Source organism: Haliaeetus albicilla, chromosome 11 (genome assembly GCF_947461875.1).
Source record: "Haliaeetus albicilla chromosome 11, bHalAlb1.1, whole genome shotgun sequence".
Classification (NCBI taxonomy): Eukaryota; Metazoa; Chordata; class Aves; order Accipitriformes; family Accipitridae; genus Haliaeetus; species Haliaeetus albicilla.
The window spans coordinates 36,063,018-36,085,869 of NC_091493.1; positions in this window are offsets into that span (position 1 = coordinate 36,063,018).

Below are 22,852 nucleotides of genomic sequence, written 5' to 3' on the forward strand. Positions count from 1 at the left end.
CTTTTAAAGAAAAACTTAGTAGTTCTCAAAAAAAAAAAAGCAAGGAAATCAGAATTAATTATCCAAGGAGCCAGGGATAATGTCAGTTTTGGAAATGCTATAAAGACAGAAGAAACATTGCAAGCTGGGAGAAAACAGCATGCCTGTTCAGAAGGGAAACCATTAAAGTAAACAAGATTCTCTCATTACAAAAGTATTTGAACAATGGTTAGTTTCAGTTTAGCTGCTGAACTTTTAAAAGACAAGGTGTACCAGCCTCAAAAAGCCATCCATCAAGCAAGGCAAGCTGAATGTTTTTGCATTTGCTAGTTGAGCTTTTTGACTTCGGCTGCACAATTTCAAATCAGAAAGTGTCATAAGTCTGGTTTTAGCCTGGATCTGCAACCTCTAAAGTTGAGTATAATTTCCTCCATCCCACCACTACCATCCCCCGCACCTTTCATAATACACACTTCACTTTTACTTGCAACTGCCTAAATACACTGCAGCACACATTTCTGGCTCCCAAGGAAAACATTAGGGAATGGGTGTGCTTCCTTAAGATTGTATTGTGCTTAAAGATAAGCCAAACAGAAAAGAAAGAGCACATTATAAGCAACTGGAACAGCAGCTTCTGAGGTTTCCAACACTTAAATAAGTTTAAAGTAAAGTGGATATTAATGACAAACAGCCACTTTCTTGATTAAGAACTGTACCATTGCTTTTTACTGGATGAATCGGGAGAGGACAGACCATACTGATAACGATGCATTTGGCCACGGCTATGCTTGTGATGTTAAGCAGCGAGGTGAAAGTCAGTAATACTGTAGCGCACGTCTGCTGTAGGAAATACAACCTAGGATACGGATGTGCAGGTAAATTTACCGAAGTAAATTGGATACCAGGTTTGTTACTTTTCAATGCATATCAGAGCTCCACAAAGCCTTCCAAGAAGCTGGTCCATTGGAGTGGAACATTGGGTAGGTGAGATGTGTTAGGCAGGACACACTCTAAATGGGAGCACGTCATGCATTTACCCATGTTGCATAAAGTCTTCCATTATAAAGGAGTCTAACAAGCTTTCCTCCAGAAAACCTCTCCCGCCTCTAATGTTTGCAAAAAGCTTCTGACACTTGGCAAGCAGAGCATCTTTGAGTTAGAAAAAGACCTTTTCTTTGTCTCATCAAATTCTTTTTGGTTCACGTTGATATGAAATTGTTAAAAGCCTCCATTTGCTTCCTCTAGCCTGCCAAAATAGCAATTAAATGCAAAAGATGGCTGATTAAAGTCTCAAAGCAACACAAAGTTTGGCATGATTTTAGCTTTAAGTGATAGATTCTGCAAGTTAAACCATTTGTTTTAAGTGCCATTATCTGGAACAAACTACCTAAGAACAGCTTGTAACACACAGGGTATATTAAGAGCAATGGTTTAGAAGAGAACTGTACACCTATGAAGACTACATTCAGATCTGTTTTCTTTCAAAAAAGGAAGAAGAAAGTATCATAAAGAAGTTCTCAGAACCTTACTTTACTATGAGGACACAGAATAACTTACCATCAGCTGAACACTGGCTTGTTGAGACAGCACAGAAACTGAGGGTAGTACGGGTCTGCGGGGCTATTTGGCAAGGAGTAAGTGCACTAGCCCTAACAGAAAGGGTAGGGCTTTACCAGAAATCTTTTTCCCCCCCAGTATAAAAGTTTGGACAATGCTAGAATCGTCACTCTGAACTATCTACTGGCTTGTCAAGGTGAAAATACCAGAACTGACCTCTGAAGAGATTCTGTCAAAGCTATCCCCAAGTCAATGTTAGCACTGCGAATGATGTCAGATTTGTCTAGTGACAGCAACAAATCAAGCAAGGATAGGTACAGGGATTTCTAGAATTACTACCAGCAGAATTCCCCTGAAGTATCCATCTAGCCAGTAACACCTCCAGAGTTTTAGGGTCTCCGGATCCACACCCGGGTTACACCTCTTCTGGGAGCTCAGGACTCATTTGTAAACTTAGATCCACACACCTCCATAGACCAGGAGCAATAAGACCATGAACATCTTTTTGCATGAACCAGGTATAAGAAATTACACAAAAGTCAGGAAAGTCATTCATTGGCCATTGCTTTAAAAAATTCACATATATTAGCCGGCACAAGAGATTAAAACCCCACAGTGATGTGCTCCAGAACAATTGGGCTGCCCTGGGTTCAAATACAATGTGGGAAAGGATGAGAAGCAAAGCTTGCCCACAAACTGACTCCTATATTTATGTTACGTGCTATCTTAATGCAAACCAGCATAGAAACATAAATCTCCTGGTTTGTTTTGTTTTGTTTTTTTTTTAAATAACGGTTCACAAATGCAAACAACGAAGAAGGACGAAGTGGGGAAGAATAAAAAAGCAGTCAAATAATTTGGTTACATATCTTACAAGCACTCAAAGTACATTTTATATCTTGTAATTCAGGTAATTAAGGGTCAGATAATCCACATAGACTCTGCTTTGGCTATATTACAGGGATAATATTGTCACAAGAATGATTGAGAACAACCGGCACAGTGTAATACACAGCTCTTTGCAGCTTGCCAATACCCAAATGTGGGGAAAAGACCCAAAAATGCACAATTAAAGTTAACGGCATAGGAAATCTAAAATGGCATGGATTTAACTGCATTAGAAGGAACAACATTTCTTAAAACCTGTTTCAAAGGTCTGCTAGACTGAGACAAAAACTGACTTTGAGAAGCAAGATATCACAGAGAATGCAGGAAGGAAAGTACTAGGATTAGAACCAAACCGCTTTTTCCTAACTCTGCAAAAACTGGTTTACATCCAAACATTTATCACAGGCAATCTAGGAAGAACTTTTCTTGCCACCATACACCAATTCTCCTACAAAATCAAAGTGACTGACATAAGGGATGTTGGATCTATCATTTTTAGCAGGGAATCCTAAAGAAAATACACCTGTGTAAAACTCAGCGTGTAGATTTGGTTGAGTTTTGAGATTCTTACGGCATAACTAACTTGGTTCTTTCGTATCTGGAAATCTTTCAGATGACCTCCCATACTTTGAATTCTAAAAAAAGTGTCTGGTATTTTTGTAAAGCATCAATGTTTAGAGTGATCATAAGAGAAATTCAGGCTTCATTAGAAGAAAAGATTACTGCTCATTGTTACAAAAAGCCTTGTAAACAAACTCTAAATGTCCAAACCCCAGACATTTAATAAAAAATATCTCAGATTTTAGCTGTTCTAGCACCTGGCTAAATATTAGAGATAGGGAGGACAGACAAGATGCTTTATATACTCACGTTTGAAAATTAAGTCTGCAGCTCAATATTGCTATTCTCAGAGCAGAAAACATTGTAGTTTTAACTTCGACACTGCACACTTTAGATCCTCATCATGCCATAATGGAGTGCCCTTGCAAAATAAATAGTGTCCTTTCAATAAGTACTCCTATTGAAAATATCTATGAATAAGAATTGAAATTATTACAAAGCAATTAAATATTTAAATCTAGTGTTCTGGGATTGTTTTGGCTTTGGACTTGTATCAGTAAGAATTGCTCTGAGTTACTGAAAAAAATGGATTAGAGATAGGATGTGGGAGAAAATTCTGGTTTGCAAATAAAGCCACACTGGGATTTACCACAGCTTGAAACTAGCTAAGAAAAATGTCCCAAACTCACCTTAAAAGACAACGGTGGTCTGTCTGTCACAGAAAAAGCCTGAAATCTGTTGGTCAGCTTGCTAAATGCAGCTCATCCAACTCTCACTCTGCTTCCCTTTATATTTTCACACACCACAAGCATCAGTCCAGACCCCAGATGCACCATTCTGAGGAATAAGAATTCCCAATTTCCCCTCCCAGAAGGACAGTTAGAGCCTCGTCTACACCAGGAGATCCATGGACAAGTTCCAGCCAGTTCCCCTTACGAGCCTGGTCTGATTTGGCAGATATTTTTAAAGGCATGGCATATGTGCACATCTTCTGTGGAGAAAAAGTTCTTTGTTCAAAGCTTGCTGCCTCTTCTTTCTCTCTTCAATTATCTTCACACAGCTTTAACTTATGGTGTATGTGCTCTCTGCGCATTTCCTCTGCTTAAAAAAAAAAGAAAACCCACAACACCAACAAAAACACGACTTCTAAGACCATAAGCCAGGTCTTAAACTAATAACAAGACTTATATTAAAAGCAGCGGTCTGGTACCTAGATTCCTAGTTTCTAGGGTCCTGTGATGCATAGTATAGCCATAAGCTGTGCTACATTTGGTTTGCAGTATTGTCTTATTTCACAGGACAAAGACTGAATATACCTTCTGTGTCTTGATACAGAGGTTTCATTTTGCTCCGTATTTATTCCACATCCCACTGTAGCGCAGAAAGAGTGAAAAGTAGATACACCTTGCAGTATGGAAGGGGAAGTTTGAAGCAAGATCAACTCGGGAGAGACTTTCAGGAAGCATAAAGGAATAATCAAAGTATGCAATTTCCTCAAGACTTGGTTTGTTAATGTTATTGCAGATTGGTGAACACAAAGTATTAAAAACAAACAGATCCTTTAAGGCATGTGACCAGATTCCAGGGAAAATGCTCCAAATTGAGCCTCTGCACATGGCAGGCTTCGCAGCTCCACATTGCTGCTTCTCCCATGTGGGCAACTCTAGTTTAAAATAAATAAATAAATAAATAAAAATAAATCCATCTTTATATTCTTCTCCTTAATTGTCATTCCAAATGTTTTAAGGCTTTATGGGAGTAGGACGGCATCTCTTAACTTCCTCCACAGCAAGGATCAGGCTTTGGGGTGTGGAAAACAGCAAGTTTGAGACTTTAAGCAACAACATCTTTTGGGAAAAGCCACCAAGAATGGGGTGGATCTAGACAGCGGTAGTGATTTCTGTACCTAAACCTGAGCAGTTTATGCCTTCTCTTCTCAGCTTCCCTTGGATGTACGCCTGCAGAAGTCCCCATCCCCATGCTCAGCCTTTCAAGGAGTCATGAGAAGGGAAGGAGAGACAATTACAATTGCAAATCCCTTTTGTGGAAGAATTTTAAGAATTTAGGCAAATATTCATCAGAAACAAGCCAGAGAGTTTAATTTGCCTAATCTATTGGGAAAGGGAAGAAGGGGAAAGGTCCCAGACCCTTGTGAGGTCTCAACCATTCCTGAACTTTAAAAAAAAACAAAAAACAAACCCAAACTGAAACAAAACAAACAAACAAAAAAAGACAAAACCAAAAAACCTGGAAGACATGGGTTTCAAAAATAGCTCACATTTTTCTATTTGCCTATAGTAAGTACAAATCACAGGAGCAAGTTGAAACCCTGCTTTTTCTTTGCCCAATTATTCAAGTAAGGCAAAAATTCTCTCTCTCCAAGGTGAATACATTTAAGCCATAAGTAAAGTCCTGCTTAAATATTGACAAAGAACAGTATATTCTCTACTACCCACTGTTTTGTTAGCAATTAAAGTACTAGATAACAAGGCACATGTATCCAGCTGGATGAAGAAACCTCAAATTTCTGAACAGCGTCCCAGTTTCAAGAGTCGGCATGGAGTCAAAATGACCTTTATCTTGCCAGTGTTCACAATTTTAGATTAAGTACACAGATACCAAATTCCTTGCATGATTTATCGACTATGTAATGCTAATTTCTGTACCCATACAGTTTGCACAGTCTCATTTTACTAGGTACTGTATGAAGTAATGCGTCAAGCATACGACAATATTGAAGATGAATAAGGTTGATGGTTTTTTTTCTTGGTTTATTTCCCCCACACACAATAACCTGTGAACGCCCTGATAATTAGAAAAAGCCCCACTTCATCTTGCGGATCAGATGAGCAGAGGACTCAACCGAGACGTTGCAGAGGAGACGAACCGAGCTCTGGACCAAATGCAGTGTTGTTAGCGGGACAGAGCTGGAGTCCCCGCGGGAACAAGGACCTGCCTGCCTGATGCTGCCTGCAGGCTCAGGCCTCGGTCCACCGGCATTTTTAGGAGAGAGAAAGAAAGAGAGATGACAGGTGGGAACAGTAAGTTTCATTCTCTAAGTCAGAAAGGAATGAGAAGGCTGACGTTAAAAACACAGATCTGGCCTGCTATAAATAAAGCAGTGCTAGGCACAAAGGAATAGGCATTGAGACGTAGGTAAAAGTGAAACTCAGAATATTACGCTAACTTTCCTGTGTTTAAACCTCTTGTTAGAGGTCCTGCCATACCACCAAATTTCAAAACAAATGTATCTATTTCCAGATGACCAATAGTAGTACTTCAATTATATTTGTGTTTGCATATGTATATTTACATCTTTATATTCAATGTTCTGAAATAATTGCATTTTCATTTGTAGGTTTAGTCTGGCAGTCAGGATGTAACACCATCAGTCTTCTTCCAAAAACAAAGCCCTTTTAAAAGGTTTCTACTTTCACGCCCTCCACCCACGCCTATCATCTCTACATGACCGTTCATTGCCCGTCACTTGCACCGGTGCGGCAATTTGTGATGCTCTGCTAGAAATTATATTAGTGCAGTGATAAAAGTTAAAAAAATGAAAGCAAAAACATAGGTGCAACCATTGTACAGACCTATGCTTGTAAAACAGGATTCTCAAAGAGCCCTAGCAGGAATTAGGTGATGGCACACCGCTCAATGTAAAGGGAACTGTTTGTCAGCTGATCTGATTCCTCACTGCAGCATAAAAAAACTCCTTGTATTTCAGAATAATTCATCTGAGTCTCTCAGCCTTAAAGCATTTGAGAATCAACATCAGTATATAAAAACACACTGAATCTCTATTTCATGGGATATCGCTGCTGCTGCTCTTTAAGAGTAAAGCTGTAGCTAAAAGTTGCATATTTATCCATACTTACAATGATAAAGAGAGGCAGTCATAAATAATGCTTATGTCCTGGTAAAAATAAGGTTTTTAGATAAGGTTCTTTCAGTAGCATTGCTAGCTGCTTTTTTTGTTTGTTTGCATGCTGGAACATGCTGTGTCTCTGACTCATTTCTATGAAAACTCAGAATAATTATTTTTAAAATTAACCAAACACAGGTTTGTATAAAAGAAATCATTGAAGCATACAATTCCCTGAATACAGCTGTGAGGGCAGAAGGTCAGACATATGCTCCCTCTCACTTCCCCAGCTATATATTGAAATATCATTAGCAAATTACACACTGAAAGGAACATGTACGATGGCTTTATAATTGTCAGTTGAGCATTTCACCAGATTGTTGGCTTTAATAGGGTTGCTCAAATCTAAGGATACGATGGGAAGCTCGGAGACTTGCTTAACATGCTTGTGAGGTGCACATACCTCTAACCTATAAGATGGGGTTTAGGCGACGGATGACTTACCACACGGGCTTTATCGCCTGCAGCAGAAATGCCCAGTCCTCCAGAGAACATAAATTTGCTATTCCTCTTTTTCTATCCTTTTGTTAAAGCAAAGGACGAATGCTCACTCCTCCCAGCGCAGTTCAAAGTCACCTGGTCTGACTGGGGTGTATTAGGTTAGCTACAATAAATTTGGAAGCATTTGTTTAATTTTCCAAACACTTAGAAATATAGAGTTTGCGAGGAAGATCCACCACAAAGCAGGCAGTTACAGTTTACAGTCCCAGTTAATGGCAAGTTTTCCTTAACCTAGCCTACGTTTCATAAAGCAGCAGAACAAAAAAATCAGGAACCGAATGTAACATAGCACAGGATCAAAACCAGGTTTGTTCAGGGCATCGCTAAATTTGGATTTCTAATGAGGAATGTACCTTGCAGGGCTGGGAGAGCATTTGAAAGGGGCAGTAAAATGCTTCTACGAGGTGCATTACAGGACCGGAGACACACTTTGCTTCTGCCTCCCCAGGAGTCCTGCGGCTCCGGGCAGCCTTTGTAAGGCTTGCTCGCCCTTAATCTTCGTCAGTATGGCAGCAACGCTTATTTCACTTAACTACGATCATCAGAGAGCTACATGGGCAGGCAGCGAGGATCTTTTAAGGCCCTGTGTGAGCTCATTTTTGGCAAAGCGCCCCATCCTGGGACACAGGACCCAACACCGTTTTGACCTCCCGCGAGCTCCTCGCAAGGTAACGGGTCCAAAACCAACTTTTTTTCCCTCATCACCGGTGGAGGAGACCGGTGAAGCAGCGGAGCGTTTCCATCACAGCCCACGTGCTGTGGCAGACCCTGGCGCGGGGGCAAGCTCCTTAAACACTTCATAAAAGCACAGCCAACAAAGTTGTTTGCAGATAAATGCTATGCCAGCACATCCCCAACTTTTCCTATCCCCGTGCCTTCTCCCTAGCCAGCACTGCAAGTATAGGAGCTGCAACGATCACCCAAAAAGAACACAATCAGAGGAAAACTCGGCTACTTTCAGGCTGAGTATAAAGCACTCTGCTCGTTGCTCATACACAACACTGCATGACTGCAGCTGTAAAAAGCTAAGCTCAGCCTTAGCACTCGGTCCCAGCAGGGCTAACCTTGATCCAGTGCTGCAGAAAGCCACGGCGATGCAACAGCAGGGCCAGTTCGTCGTGCTGGCACAGCGAACGCTGAATTTCCCCCCCGCCCCACGCGCTGTGTAAGCGGGAATATTTAATACAAAGGGGTTGACTCTGCTCTCCCTCTTCCCAGTGTAAATCAATAGTAATTTCATTGGAATATAACGAGCAATTAAAGTCGGGATGAGGCTGGCAGGATATACGCAACAGAAATAAAACGTAACACAACTCTCGAAATTAAATATTGGCTACCATTTATAATTGCATGACAGCTCATCTTCAGATTGCTTTTTGAGCTCTAGGCACCCTGACCCGTGAAGACAAATATTTGTACGTATTCCTGGAAAGCAGGTCAACAGCATTCGGTGTAAGTTTACGACAAGATGCAGCCATAAATTAAAAAAAGAGTGATAAAATCTGACTTAGCAAAGAAACAGATCCAAACAATGCCTGATTAGCTGTAAATTCTGAATAGCTTGAATGATGCAAGCCTGGTGACATCAACATTTACAGACCTATCCTGTAGAAATAGATCAGATGAACCGTTCTCCAAGATAATTTGCTGCCTGTGCATCACGGTTCCACAGAATAGCTTGGTTGCTCAACTACAGCTATTACTGCTGCAGGTGTACGCTAACTACCACAGAAGCCATCAGTGGCTATCACAACCCAAAATTCAATTTTTCTTCAGCAGATGTTAAAGGAATTAAGTGAGAGGAACTTAGAAATGTAATATTATTGCTACGCAAGAAGAAAGGACTACCTTGTTTACACAGCTTTCCTAAGAAAATACATGTTTACATAGCTTGCTTAAGTTTTTGTTAAAGAAAGACTTTGGAAGAGAGGGTTTGGTTACTTCACCAATACAAACACATAAAGTTATCTGACATTACGATTTTTACCATTCACCTCCCAGAGTATGCATTTTCCAACCCTGGGCCTCAGTAACATCTCACGCTTCACAAAAACAGATACGCTCCTGCAGCGCATCAAGGCTCCTTTCCAAAAAGCCACCACGATGCCCAGCTACTTGGTACCCAGAACAACCCCTCGGCCGAGCACCTACTCGGTCCTGACAAACCGACGTGGGACGGAGGTGCAAAGGGCACCCTACACAAACAGAACCCGGACCTGGAGAGCCGAGACAACCTTCCCAAGGATGCGGGGACACGCAGCACGCTCACACGAGGGTCTGGGGACCAGCGGGCGCACCCACCTCGGGAGAAGGCTGGATACGGCCGCAGTGCGGGGCAGAGCCCTTCCCAGGATAGATGCGAGGTGGGGAGAGGGGTCCACAGCCCTGCAGGTCTCTACTCCAGGTAAACCCTCTGGCTCTGGGGCTCTGCTTGCACCCCCGATGCTCGGCAGCCAACACATGCCAGAAAAAGGGCAATAGCTGCCCTGCTCTTCCAGCCCACTGTTCAAAGCCGAAATCTGCTGTTAAACAGAAGAAAACAAACAAACAAGACCCATCAGTTCAAGGAGCGGGCACAGGGGGTCACTGCGCAGAGGTTGGAGTGACCCTCGGGAAACGGAGGTCCTCGCTGCTGGAGGAGGATCAACGGCCACGGGCCATGGCAGGTCATACCCCTTGCTCCGTTGGCCTTTACTTCATCTTCCCCAGAGCAACATAGCTTCATCGGGCAGGTGAAGAGGCTCCCCACACACACACTGCTATATCCTCCTCAGGGTGGAGGATGCCAGCATGACCGCTCCTCGCAAGGCAGTCCCAGCAAAGAGGCACTGGTGGGCAAGGAGGCACCAGCTGCGGCTCTTCGGCGAGCACCTCCTCACCCAACTCCATCCACCTGCTCGGGGTTTACGGCCAAATCCCCCCCGGGGAGGGGCACACCATCACACAACTGCGATTCTGCTGGAGCAGAGTCCTGTTTGGGGCATCTCGTAGTCATCTTTGGGGTGGGAAATATCAAATCGTTGGGGTTACCATAACGTTAGGCGGAGCGTGAGATCTACTGACTGTTAGTGACCCTGGAATTACAGTAATTACTGCGACAGTTCTATATTGCAACAAAAAGAGTAGATTTCTCTGCTGCTTTGTCATTTCAAACTTGTTTTCCAGGACAACAGTAAAGTATCAGCAAAGCAACCCAGAAAAATGAGAGACTCCCCAACACCTAAATATCCCTGATTTCACAATAGATAATGCTAAAGGTACTATTATCAAGCATTCATCCTCAAAGCCACATCATTCTGCCTTCAGCAAATACCTTTAGTTTTTTGTTGCTTTAGAGCAGGATGCTGGTCAGGCGTTTCTCATTTGACTAATAGTAATTAAGGTAACAACAGCTTTAGCATGGGAAAGACATGCGCAGTTGGGAGAAAAATCCAATAACGAGGTGAAATAAGGCAGTGTGGCAAGGAGTTCACAAAATTGCTTGTAACAGTGGTTTAAAGCTCATATGGGGAATATTATCATACGCTACAACATGGCAGCTGTGATCCCTGAATACACAGATTGCTTCTGAGAGCATTGGCTCAGACTGGCACTGGGGCCTGATGACACCACCTGGAAGACATCAGTAGATTGGCAGTTGTGGGTTTCTTTTCCCTTTTTTTTTTTTTCTTCCCCCCTCCCTATTTAGCCAGTTCCAGGAAGGGCATCAGCATAATTTTACTCACAGGATCATGAATGCAAAAAAGACTTTACACGTAGTCCACCATCAGTCGGTGTTGAACTGTTTCTCAAACCCTACACTTTTAAAAGCTGGTTTAAAAATTACTCTAAAAAAAATAATCTTACCTCCTCTGAACTATTGCACAATGTACAGCCTCCTGCTAGGCTGTGTTCCAATAGCAAAAGGTTAGAGTGGATTTTAAAATCCATTATGCTCAAGGGTATATTCAAAATTGTGAAAAAAAGTTTGCTTATTACTTGATAACTTCAGAGCACATGAAAATCCTGAACACTAAATATATGATTTGTATTAGAAGACAGCTTTTTTTTATGACAAAATTATTTTGTAATTAAATGGCCACGACCAGATACCACGACAATAACTTAATGACGCAGGAGCATGCAATTGGCACAAAATAAAGTACAGCTCACAAACTCAGGCTGCATAAATTGATGTGGCTTCCTTGGTTATTCATTTATATTCTTTTATTAATTATACTTGCTGATGCTTTTATTTACTTCGGTAATTCAGAAACTTAATTTAATATTTAATATGATCTCAGGAAAGAATCCATAACCTTTAAACATCTGCAGTGATAGTCAACTGATCAATACAACGATGGCATTCAGATATGAATTTCAGCAGAGTACAACTGAGGGCTTGTGCTTTAGCTTTGGCATATGTGTGGTAAAATAATTTTTAAAAAAATCACTCTTCTCAGAAAAGTAAACCTAATCTAGTAATTTGGGATTCTGGCTACTCCAGCATGATAAAGGAAAACAGATTGAACAGATTGGGAATCTCAGCTTTCAGCCATATGACAGTCAGCTATTCTTGAAACTAATGCTTTTCTGTTGGTTTATATACTTATTTAGGAGTGGAATGAACTCGCTGATTGCTCAAATGAATGTTCAAGGCAATAAAGTATTTGACAGATTTAACTTCCCTGAATGCAGAGACTCCATGAGCACATTACAACTTGTTTGGATGCTCTTGTTATTAAAACCACACCAGGATGTCTTTTCTTTTATTTCTTTATTTTCTTTCTTTCATCCATTGCTCATAGAGCTGCTAAACGCTCTGTGCTAAAGCCATTTTACCTGATACCGATCCATCCCCGCCTCCCCAGCTATATTTTCCAGCCGCTGCTACCAGTTTGTTCTGCCAACTCCATCGTTAGACCAATATCTACATTTACTCCCGCATGTAAGACAACCTGGGGGACAAACCCTCAACACAGCTTGAGCACAAGCACACAAAGGTCATCTACAGTAACAGAAACTTCCTTCGCTGGCAGCAAAACTGCTGTAGAGTCCCAGGTCCCCTTTTCCACTCGCATGCCTTCACCTGACATCTCCCTCTCCTTGGTACCACCTACTGATTTAGGAATTGGTGTGACTACTCTCCAGGTGAACTGTAACCTTCAGCAAAAGGTGGGAGCAAATACATTTTCCCATACTTTTTTCCCCTACAAAATTAATCTCTGCTATGCTTACAAGGCAAAATTATCAGCATTACTCCCTTCCTCATTGTCACTGCAGTGGCTGCTGTGATCAGCCAGAAGTGCTGCGCTCACTTTTTTCTCCCTTCTTTTTGGAGAGTTTGGCAAGTCTCTGTGATGCGAACGTGGCAAATAATACAAAAATTAACTTCTGCTGAAGCAAGTGTTTTTAAAGGTTGTTTTTATACACGGTCAGGGATGTAAGACTGCAGCGCTCAGTGTATGAGCTCCAAAGAAGGGGGAACAAGGCCAAAGTAAATTCAGTTCAAAATCCAAATAAATATTCACAGAATGTTTTGGCAAATATTCACCAGGTCTAGTCTGCATCACATTTTTAATCTGTGTCCACTCCACATCACCAAACTGATGAGACGCTCCTGCAGTCTACAGCGTTGTCCAGAAAGGCATCTTCATAATACGGAATTTGGAAGGTGATTAAACAAACAAAAAAAACCCTCCAGAGTTAGTTCTCAACCGCTAAAAGTGATTGGTTTATATTTGTTAATGGACCTTCTCCTCCCTGGGACAACTTTGGCTTGAGAACTGTTTGCATCAACGCGGAGGTGGGCCCAGAAAGGTGATCCAGAACTTGGTACGTATCGCAGGTACGATACCTGCTCCGTGGCCCCGTACCGGGCTCTTGCTTGACATGGGGCACTCAAGGCACCTAAAAACCCTTTCCCGCAGGCCACCTCTACCTCATTTAGGCAGAAGTCCTGATTTTTGGTGTATGAGCACATGGTTTACGCTCAGCTTGATTTGAGTGGTAATAAAGGATGTGCACGAAGCAAGTATTCAAGCAGTTTGTTGAATTAATGCCAGGGGTTTAGAGCGGCGCTGTAAGGGAGAGGGAACGTCTCCACGTAGGAGTTTCAGAAAGCGCCCGTTAAAATGAACAAGACGGATGCCTCTCCAGTCACCTCCCCCAAGTTTCATTCCCACAAAATCTATTAGGAAAAACTGAAGACTGCAGTTCTGGCTGCCACTAATGAGTTTCAGCCTTATCTGCAGGCATACGGTGTCTATGCACTTAATCAAACACTTGATGGAGGAATTAAAAAAACAGCAAAAATTAGTTTTGTCTTAAATACTTGAAGAACAAAATACGTTACTTATAGCCACTGAAATAATACTGCTGAGAAAGAATAAGCCAAATATGTATACGGAGCATATTTTATCCTCTAATAAATGATTTACACTATGGTCAGGGTGGAGTGACTGAGAGTAATGGGAGATCATCGTTCCCCTTCTGCACTAAAACATGCTTGCTCCCTCTCCTCATTCTCATAGTTGTGATTACCTTAGGGTAATGAGATTGTTCAGTAGGAGTTAAAACAAGGACAACTCCTTCAAGCTGGAAGAAATCTGGTTTATATCCTTAACCATTTAGTTTTGCAACTACACTCAGCTGTTAATGCCTCCTGACCTCAGTTTGCATGCGAGGGTATTAAAAAAACCAAACAAACCCCCCTGCCCCAAAACCCCACCAAACAAAAAGCCCATCATTATTGTTAAGATTGCCATGACTAAATCACTTTGGATGCCTCTTTAAACTCCCCAAAGCCCTCACTGGAGTTCCTGTATTGCTGCTGACAGAGACCAGGATGCTTCATCCAGGCGAGTGCACTGGATGCTTTTAGAGTTCTGAGGTTGCTGACATTCTCGTTGCATTTTGTGCCAAGTTTGCATTATTATATCTGTGATTTTAAAAAATGTTTCAGGCATCCAGATATCCTGCTGGTCATAAGTGTAATTTGGAAGTAAACATCCAATGAGAAGAATTTATCTAAAGGCTGCTCCGACAAGTTTGCATTAATTTAGGGGTTTTTTTGCATGTACCTCTTACAGCCCCAATTTTTTTATAAATTCATTTTCCCAGTCTTGTCAGACACAAACAAGAAGCTGCTGTGCTGTATGTGAAGATTACTTCTACCCCAAGAATGCAGTTTCTCTAGTCAATTAATTCCACCCTTATCAATTAGCTCTTGTGATGGAAGGAATTTTATCTAGTAGAAATTGGACAGAGAACTGGTCTGAAAACTTACAACATTTTGCCAGCTGAACTCATAGCAGGGACACTACTGTGTGTATCCAAAGTTTCAAAGTATTTGAATCTTAACAACTCCTCCAACCAAGTATAAATAAAACACAACAAAAAATTGTCTAGCAAGTTCATGAATGCTTGTATTTAATTAGACCTCTGCTTTGGGATAAGTTAAGAGCCAGACTCAATACGACTGAAGGAGTAAGCCCTCATCCAAAATCCTTCTTTACAGCATATTTTTCAGTAAGTCTCATTAGAGGAGCTGAGAAGAAATGAATTTCTCTAGTAGAGCAAGTCATTTTTCAGATATGGCAGCAATGGCAACGACGTTTGGGGAGTACACAGAGCTCATCAGAACCCTTCGTAAAACTTAGAAAAAGACAGAATGGGGGTTTTTTTGTGCTCTATCTGCAAAGCTGTGACAGATGTAACAGCAGCATACAATACTGGTCAGAGAAGGCTAAACTCAAGTGGGTCCTTTTCATTGCCTGCCAAAACAGAGCAGCCTTGAAACGTTCCTGTAAGAAGAGGAAGATTTAGAAGTGTCTCTCTGAATCCCACTGTTCCAGCTGCTTCTCCGACTTATGACTTCAAACTACAATGCAGCTGCTGGTATTTTCATTCCCATTAAGTTTTGAGTGTTTTTTAAACAAAATATTTTCATAGAATGACTGTTAAGAGATTTCATCATGATCCGATTTCAAACAACAACTGCTTACTGAATTGCAGAGACTGTGTCCGCGAGATGAAGAAACGTGTGTTTGGAGATTATAAAAATGCTAAAAGGATTTAACTTGGCAAGCAGGAGCCTGAGAGCTCGATCCGACTCAAGGGATGCCAAAGTATTGAGGGCTGTGGTAAACAGTAACCCAGACCTCCTCTGTAAGCTGTCCATTAATAAGGGACCTGAGGGACACATTATAAAATTAACAATTGGAAAATTTAAAACAAATCCAAAAATCCAGCAGAGTGTGTGCAGTGTCCGGGCTATATGGTCAAGGCAGTAGCTGTCTTTAGAAGATCATACTGCAGAGGCACTGGAAGTGGCTTTTTTGTTCTAAAATAAAATTTGGATTCATTTTTTAGGAGGTAAAGTGACAGCCAGTAAGGCCAGGATGAAAGCAGCTCGCTCCTGCAGCCAGCAGCGTTGATGTGGGTCAGGCACTCGTGACTTGGGGAGCTTTAACGAGGGTGGGGGTCCCTTTTGGGGGAAAAAGCAAATGTGGGAGAGCACACTTTTCTCCCCATCAGCTGCTTCTTCCCCGATACTGCGGCTGCGGGCAGAGAAGCTGTGGGTGGTAGGTACTGCAACAGGGCGCAGAGAAGGCGTTCACAGGGAGAAGATGACCTTTACAAGCAATGTTGCGCTGAAGGACTTAATTTTGGAGTTGCAGTGCCTTTCTCCAAAGCCTCCCAGCAGCCCTTCTGGAGACAGCAAACAGCAGCAAACTGCTCCGGGTGCTGAGCACTGGTAGCAGCAAGCTGTCAGACTCAGCGGTCCAAGAATCTGATCCGGAATTGCAACCACTAAACCTCCTATCGCACTAAGCTTCGGATACACCATATGCGAACACTTACCATTTCACACCAGTTACCACAAGATTCCAGAGAATCCAACATTTTTCTATTAATTAGGGGAAACAAAAATCACTGCAGGGGGGAGGCTCCTTTCTGTAACTGCTGACTGCTGCGCCTGCAGCATTGTGAGCTTGGACACAGCCTGGCTGCCAGCTCTGGAGCATCTGCACATCTGGGGCATCATTTTCATGAAATGGCTACGTACATGGGGGATAAACACACAGCGATAATTTTCTACAGACTCACGGTCCCAGCATTTGAAACGCTCACAGCTATCTAGATGTCCATGGCCCTTCCACCGTCAGAAGAAGGTTACTGCTGCATGACGCGCTTTTTTTTCAAAACGGTGTGCTAAAAGCCAAGCATCGCGCCCTCCAGATGTTCTTTGCCTTTGGAAGAACGGCACAAAGTGGGGATTTGGGGATGGAGACAACTTCCTCACCATGTTACTCTGGCATCATAAGAAACCTAAACATGTGGCTACTGGCAAAAGGCCTACTTTTAATGGCATCAAATGTACATAGATTTTGCTGAGACACATCCTTGTTACTTTTTTATGGTGAGTCTTGGGTACTGGCTCCGTAGCAGATTCAAAGCAGAAGTAGTTCAGCTAAAGATGGGATTGTAATGAAAAATAAATATATGAGAATCACTACTGGCCTTTCTTGCCTATCAAACACAGAATTAGGTGCCAGGAACACCAAAAGATTTATTAAGTGACCCAATACATAGATCAAGTGAAAAGACAAAGGTCTTTTTTTTTTTAATCTTTGTTTATTGCTGGAAATGTTGAGTCCATCTTCTTTTATTGTCAGAAAACAATTGCCTTTTATTGTCCACTGGGCTAAAAAGCTCTTGGGACATCCCTCCCCCAGTGTGTAGGGGAATATATTCTTGACCTCCTGTATAAGAATCAACTCAATATGTAGACTGCATAAGGAGCACAGGCACTAATATCTGAGTATCTTTCCCTTTTCATACTACATGAAGAGCGCGTACTAATTTACACATGCTTCTAGTTGCAACAGATATAACAACAATATTGACACTGCATCTGTTAATGTGTGTAACCTCAAGGAATACTAAGGACTTCTCCTCAAAGGATATACAATGGATGGAAGAACGAAACTTCAAAATGTTTTGGACTCGCTACATGAACATCGCAGCTGCTTTGAGGAAAAAGAATTGCATTCAATAGCAAATAAATAAATAAATAAATAAAATTAAGCTACTTGTGCGGCATGGTAGTTTTCTGGAAGTCAGTTTCTGGGGTATGTGTGTACATAGAAATACTGTGGAAATCAAGAACTCCAAAGCTATTTAAGAAAGTGTTTACAAACCCAGCATGCAACTCCCCCATGTTTGTATCGTATCTTTGCTATTAATTAATGAAGTGGGAGTATTCCCCCTGGAAAGGAGCTGAAAATGACTGCTGTGCCACTCGGAGTGAAAGCAGACATTGCGCCTGCAGAAACCATACAAATTTAGTGACTTACCACCTCGCCATCTGATGCTCCTTTTACCCCCACTCCTACTCCAGGACCAAAAGTAAACCCCTAGATTCTTCCCCTTGGCTCTTTATTTCTTAAAAAAAAAAAAAAAAAAAAAAATTAGACCTTTGGGGGTGTATTTTGAGAGACTGAAAATATGCTGGAAAAACTACCCTCTTTTCTTTGTTTTTGCCCCATGCTTCTCGAAGCCCCAACTCTAATGACGTTTGAAAAGGATTCCACGAGCAGTATCGGGAAACTTCAGCCGAACTGATTGATTGTGTTTAATTGCATTTTGGTTTCATCAACGCAGTACCATAAATCTACCGCTTGTCAAACAGAGGGAGTTGATTAATGCAGCAACGGCTGTCGAGTTACAAAGAAATCTCAATAAAATATGAAAGTCTTTGAGGATGTAATGTTTTTTAACTACTGATGTGGCGTGTGCTCCGGGCTGCGGGTGCGAGGGCAGGAGGTAGAGGAGGCTCCAGCAAGAAAGACAACGAACGCAGTGCTCCGAAAAGCAAGGGACTGCTGCCTCTTCCCTTCTCGTCTGTCTGCAACGAGTGAGACAAAGCCTAAAGAAAACCACAGCAGATTTTTCCTCCTTGTTTATTGCAACACAAAGAATAAAGTGAGTTCAGCACACATACTACGCAACTGTGAAACCAACTTACGTTGGTGGAAAAATAGAGATTACAAGATCCAAGTCTGGATCCAAGTGACATCCTTCATATTTAGGGCAGTCGGTATCGAAAGAGATACCAGGCATGAAATTCTGGGGTAATTTTAAGACTTGTTGGAACCACCCTGAATGTAACTGTTGTTTCCCGACTCTTAAGCCAGATGAGGATCCACAGAGTATTTGTGAACATTGAAGCAAAAAGTCAAATGAGGAGCAAGCAAAGCGCTGCCAAATACTAAGGGAAAAAAAAACCCCAACACTTTTAACTCACAATAAAAACATTTCTCCTTCAGAATTTTTATCTGGTTAATAACAATTTTATTCACCCTTCCAGAACCCTGTCATGATTACGTCTATTACGTGACTACTGAACATTTATATGGCATTAGCCTTATGATTTAGCAACCCGTAGGGCTGGACCTACAAAAATTCTTGTACAGATCTAGTCTATATAGATAACTAGAGATAAACATACTATTTTTCCTGAAAAATACCAAAAAAGGGCTCCTGAACATTAAAAAACAAACCAATGGATCATACTTCATTGACCAGCTGATAAATAAATATTACGTCTCCTCTGACATGAATGAAGTCTTGGATTACATCAGCTGGAGAAGTCTATGATTTATTATAACAGCTCTCAGGGAACAAATCTTGGAAGTTTTAAATGAGAGAGAAAATATTAATTTGGAAAAATATACAGGCAAATTTTTTATTACTTACAGTTCCCTAGCAGAAAACCTTGGGTTTGGGGTTTTTTTTCCCAAACTTGTGACCTGAAAAACCCAAATACTTTTAAAAAAAAAAATCTTATTTAAAAGTAAATTAAATACAGTCAAAAAGACTGGTAAGAAGAGGGATTATTCATGAAAGAAAATGCTTCAGAGAAGTTGGACGTGCCAGGCAAGTTGCATGCTGGCAGTTTCATTTCAAACCCCCTGGCAGCTCCCCAGGAGAATGCAAAGAGGCATTTGGGTTGGTGGCTTCCTGGAGCTGATGAGGAGAAAATGAGCAGTTTCATAAGGAAAAACTTTGAATTAAGAGCCAAGGCCAACTGCGCAAGTGTTCTTCTCTCACCCCTTTTCTCGCAGTGTCTTGCTCTCTTGCGGCAGACCATCGATCTCCCTTTGGCCGAAGGCCCCAGCAAGCATCTCCTGCACCACCAGTACCAAGGTTGCACCGAAAAGGTCCCTCATCTCCGAACTAATTTTGCACTGGCAGAAACTGCACATCGTGGGCTCTGTCCTATCCTCTCCAAAAAAAAGCTGGTCGAGCAAAGAACAAAAAGATCCTTCTGCCACGGTGCTGAACTGCTCTCCTCAGGAAACCTCATGGCAGGTCAGCTGCAGGTACGTGTGGTCAGAGCGTCCTCAGGAGCGCTGGCACTAACCTTTCATGGTGGCAAACCTCTCTCGAGTGCTCTGGCGCTTAGGACTTAACACAGAACGCTTGAAATTCAGGCATGATGTGGTACAAATCCATTTTCTCCAGTAGCGTCACAGCCACTCTTTCCAGACCTGGATGTAGCCTGCTCTTCCGAACACCCAAACCATCATTCCCACGGCAGATCCCTCGCTTACTGAATTTAGCAATACAGCAGTATTCAGCTGCCAGTTTATGCATCTCTGTGGCAACAAACTTTTGGAAAAGAAAGTACCGTATACTGCTGAATAGCCCTAAAAAAAAATTATAGTTGTGCCAGGGAAACACATCTAGACAAAATATTGCACCTTGGCTACCTTCTCTGAGATGTCTTTAAAACAGTCCTTGGCAGTATTGATTTTTTTTTCTTTTTTCCATAAATTGTAATTCACTTTGATTCCAGTATAATGGGCCATAGATTCTTCCAGACAGCAGTGACACCGGGACTCTTGTTTGCTGTCCTATTTCTCCACTCTCTCCTTACCCCCTCAGACAATTCAAAGGCACGATGCCATAACAGAAGAGATGAGTTTCTCCTCTGCCACAAGGAAATATTAGTCCTCCCTGGAAATCCTTTGAGGCTTTGGAAAAGCTTGCCCAGTAATTCACTCTTTCAGGGGAGGCGACCTGGTCCAAGCACATGGTGCTGGTCAGTGGAAATGGTACCAGGGTCCTCACAAACCCTCCTGAGATATACTGGCTTCTGGCCTCACTCACAGCTGTCTGGTTGTAGGGGACAATAGCTGGTGCATCAGGGAAAAGCCTGTCAAAATATTGATAGGAGCTCTAAGCAATATAAACATCATTGGTACGTAGAAGTGTATTCCTCAAGAAATTCTGGTACTTGGGAGAAAAACTCATCATCAGCCTGAACTAGAAAGACAACATTTTAAAAGTGCAATTATTTGCAGTTCTTGGGTGTCAGATAGTCTAACAATTCTGTTTCGATAAAAATCAAAATACTTAATTCCTACTTTGACTTTATATATTACTGTCTACTATTAAATAGCTGCAACATAAAATGACTTCATTTCCTTCTGACAAGATGACTCTGATAGGGTCATGTCATTCTGACAAGGTCAAAATACTTTATCTTCTGCAAGATACTCGTGCTTTAGAAAACTTTTGACAAAACAGTGTTTTCCACTGCATAGGAATTCAATCAGAAAATTTTTGGCCAGCTGCGATAATCAAAAGCAAACCAGGACCTGACTTCAAAAATCCAAATGCCTTAATAGAGGGGGATCTCTCTCCTGTTAAATGCATCACTAAATTGAATTTACTGCATCCCACTGACTACCCCAACACAAGCCAGTGCAGCTTTCCAGAACTCCTCTGCAGACCTGGGTTACCTTGGCCAATAATGCAGATTTGCAAATCCCAGAAAAGTTGCAGCTGGAAGGGACCCCGGCGATCATCTTGGCCAACCTTGTGTTGAAAGCAGGGCCTTAGATTAGGTTATCCACGGTCCTGTCAAGCCAAGTCTTGAATATCTTGAATATCTTGAATCTTGAGTAGATTCCACCGCTTCTCTAGGCAACTTATCCCAGTGTCCAAGTGGTCTCACAGTGAAGAAATTGTTTCTAAAGTCCAGATAGAAATACCCTGAAGCAACGGGTGCCTCTTGCCCCTTGTTCTGTCTCCATGCATCCTTGTGAAGAGAATGACCGCCTCCATCTTCTCTCTCCTTTAGGAGTTTCATGGCAAATCTGGTAAATAGGAGTTTTGCATAGGTACAAGGGGATAAAAAAGATTACTTGCTTTACAAACTCTATCGCATTTAAGCTGCTTGTAACATTCAGGACTCACAGCGACAAAAGCTCGGAAATACAGACGTATTTGCAGGCGCAGAAGGATTGACGTTCTTTCCAAGCACAAACTGTTGGAGGTAACTTATGCTTCGTCACATAGACTTACTACATTTACTGTGGAAAAATCAATAAAATAATTTGATAATAATTAGATCAAATTATGCAGATACAGAACTTCCTGATTACAGAATGGACAGACGACCTTTTCAGAACAGGTGTTGGTTAGGTTTTTTTTCCCCTTCTATGAATAGCAACTTTTTTTTCCCCTCGAGTATGTTAGGCTACTTAAAAAAATCCAAATGAAACTAAAGCATATGAAGGTTTCTGGAAGGTTTGCTAAAGGACTTGTCTTCTAACAGTTCTTTACCTTTCCTCAACAGTAACAATCAGCCACTGATTCAAGCAGCCACTCTGCACATACTTGAAATTTTCTGGACTACGGAAAGTCTCCAAAACTTGCCATTCAGGATCTGCATGACACGAGCTTTCACATCACAGACCACGAGGACAGGAGGAAACATTATAACCGGCTCACTTGACTGCTGGATTTTGCTCACTGTCGAGCCACAGGAGATCACGTTTGCTCCAACCGAGGGAAGGTCAATGGCACCCATCGATGGGTACGCTGCTCCTACCACTGATTACTTCCACCACCGAAAGGCGTGCCTTTCCACCTAGCCTGGATGGGTCTTGCTCCACCTTTCAGGCTTTTATGGAAGAGACCTTTATTATTAAAAAGTATTTTACTCCTAACAGCAGTTTATATAACCTGATCACGACAACTCTTAACCTTCTCTTGGTTTAATTACTTTGAGATCACCGAATCTTTCACTAAAAAGATGGTCTCTAGACCTCAGGTGCTCTCTTCTCAAGGGCCAGACATGAGAATTAGTGGATTTTGTACACAGCTTTGCTCATGTTACTTCCAGAAATAAAACAGTAAACTTACTCGCCCTTTGGCAGATTTGAAACTCAGAACACAGTTCAACTCTTACTTTTGTAAAAGCATAAGAAAAGAGATATTGAATGATACGAAATCAACAGAAAGTGATAGAACAGAAACTATATTCTTATCTGATGTATATAGCCCATGCTACTTGCTATATTATAGTAAAAAAGTGGAAAACAAAACAAAACAGGCAATATGAACTTGTTTGTGGACTTCAGCCATAACAAACCTGGTTTCTAC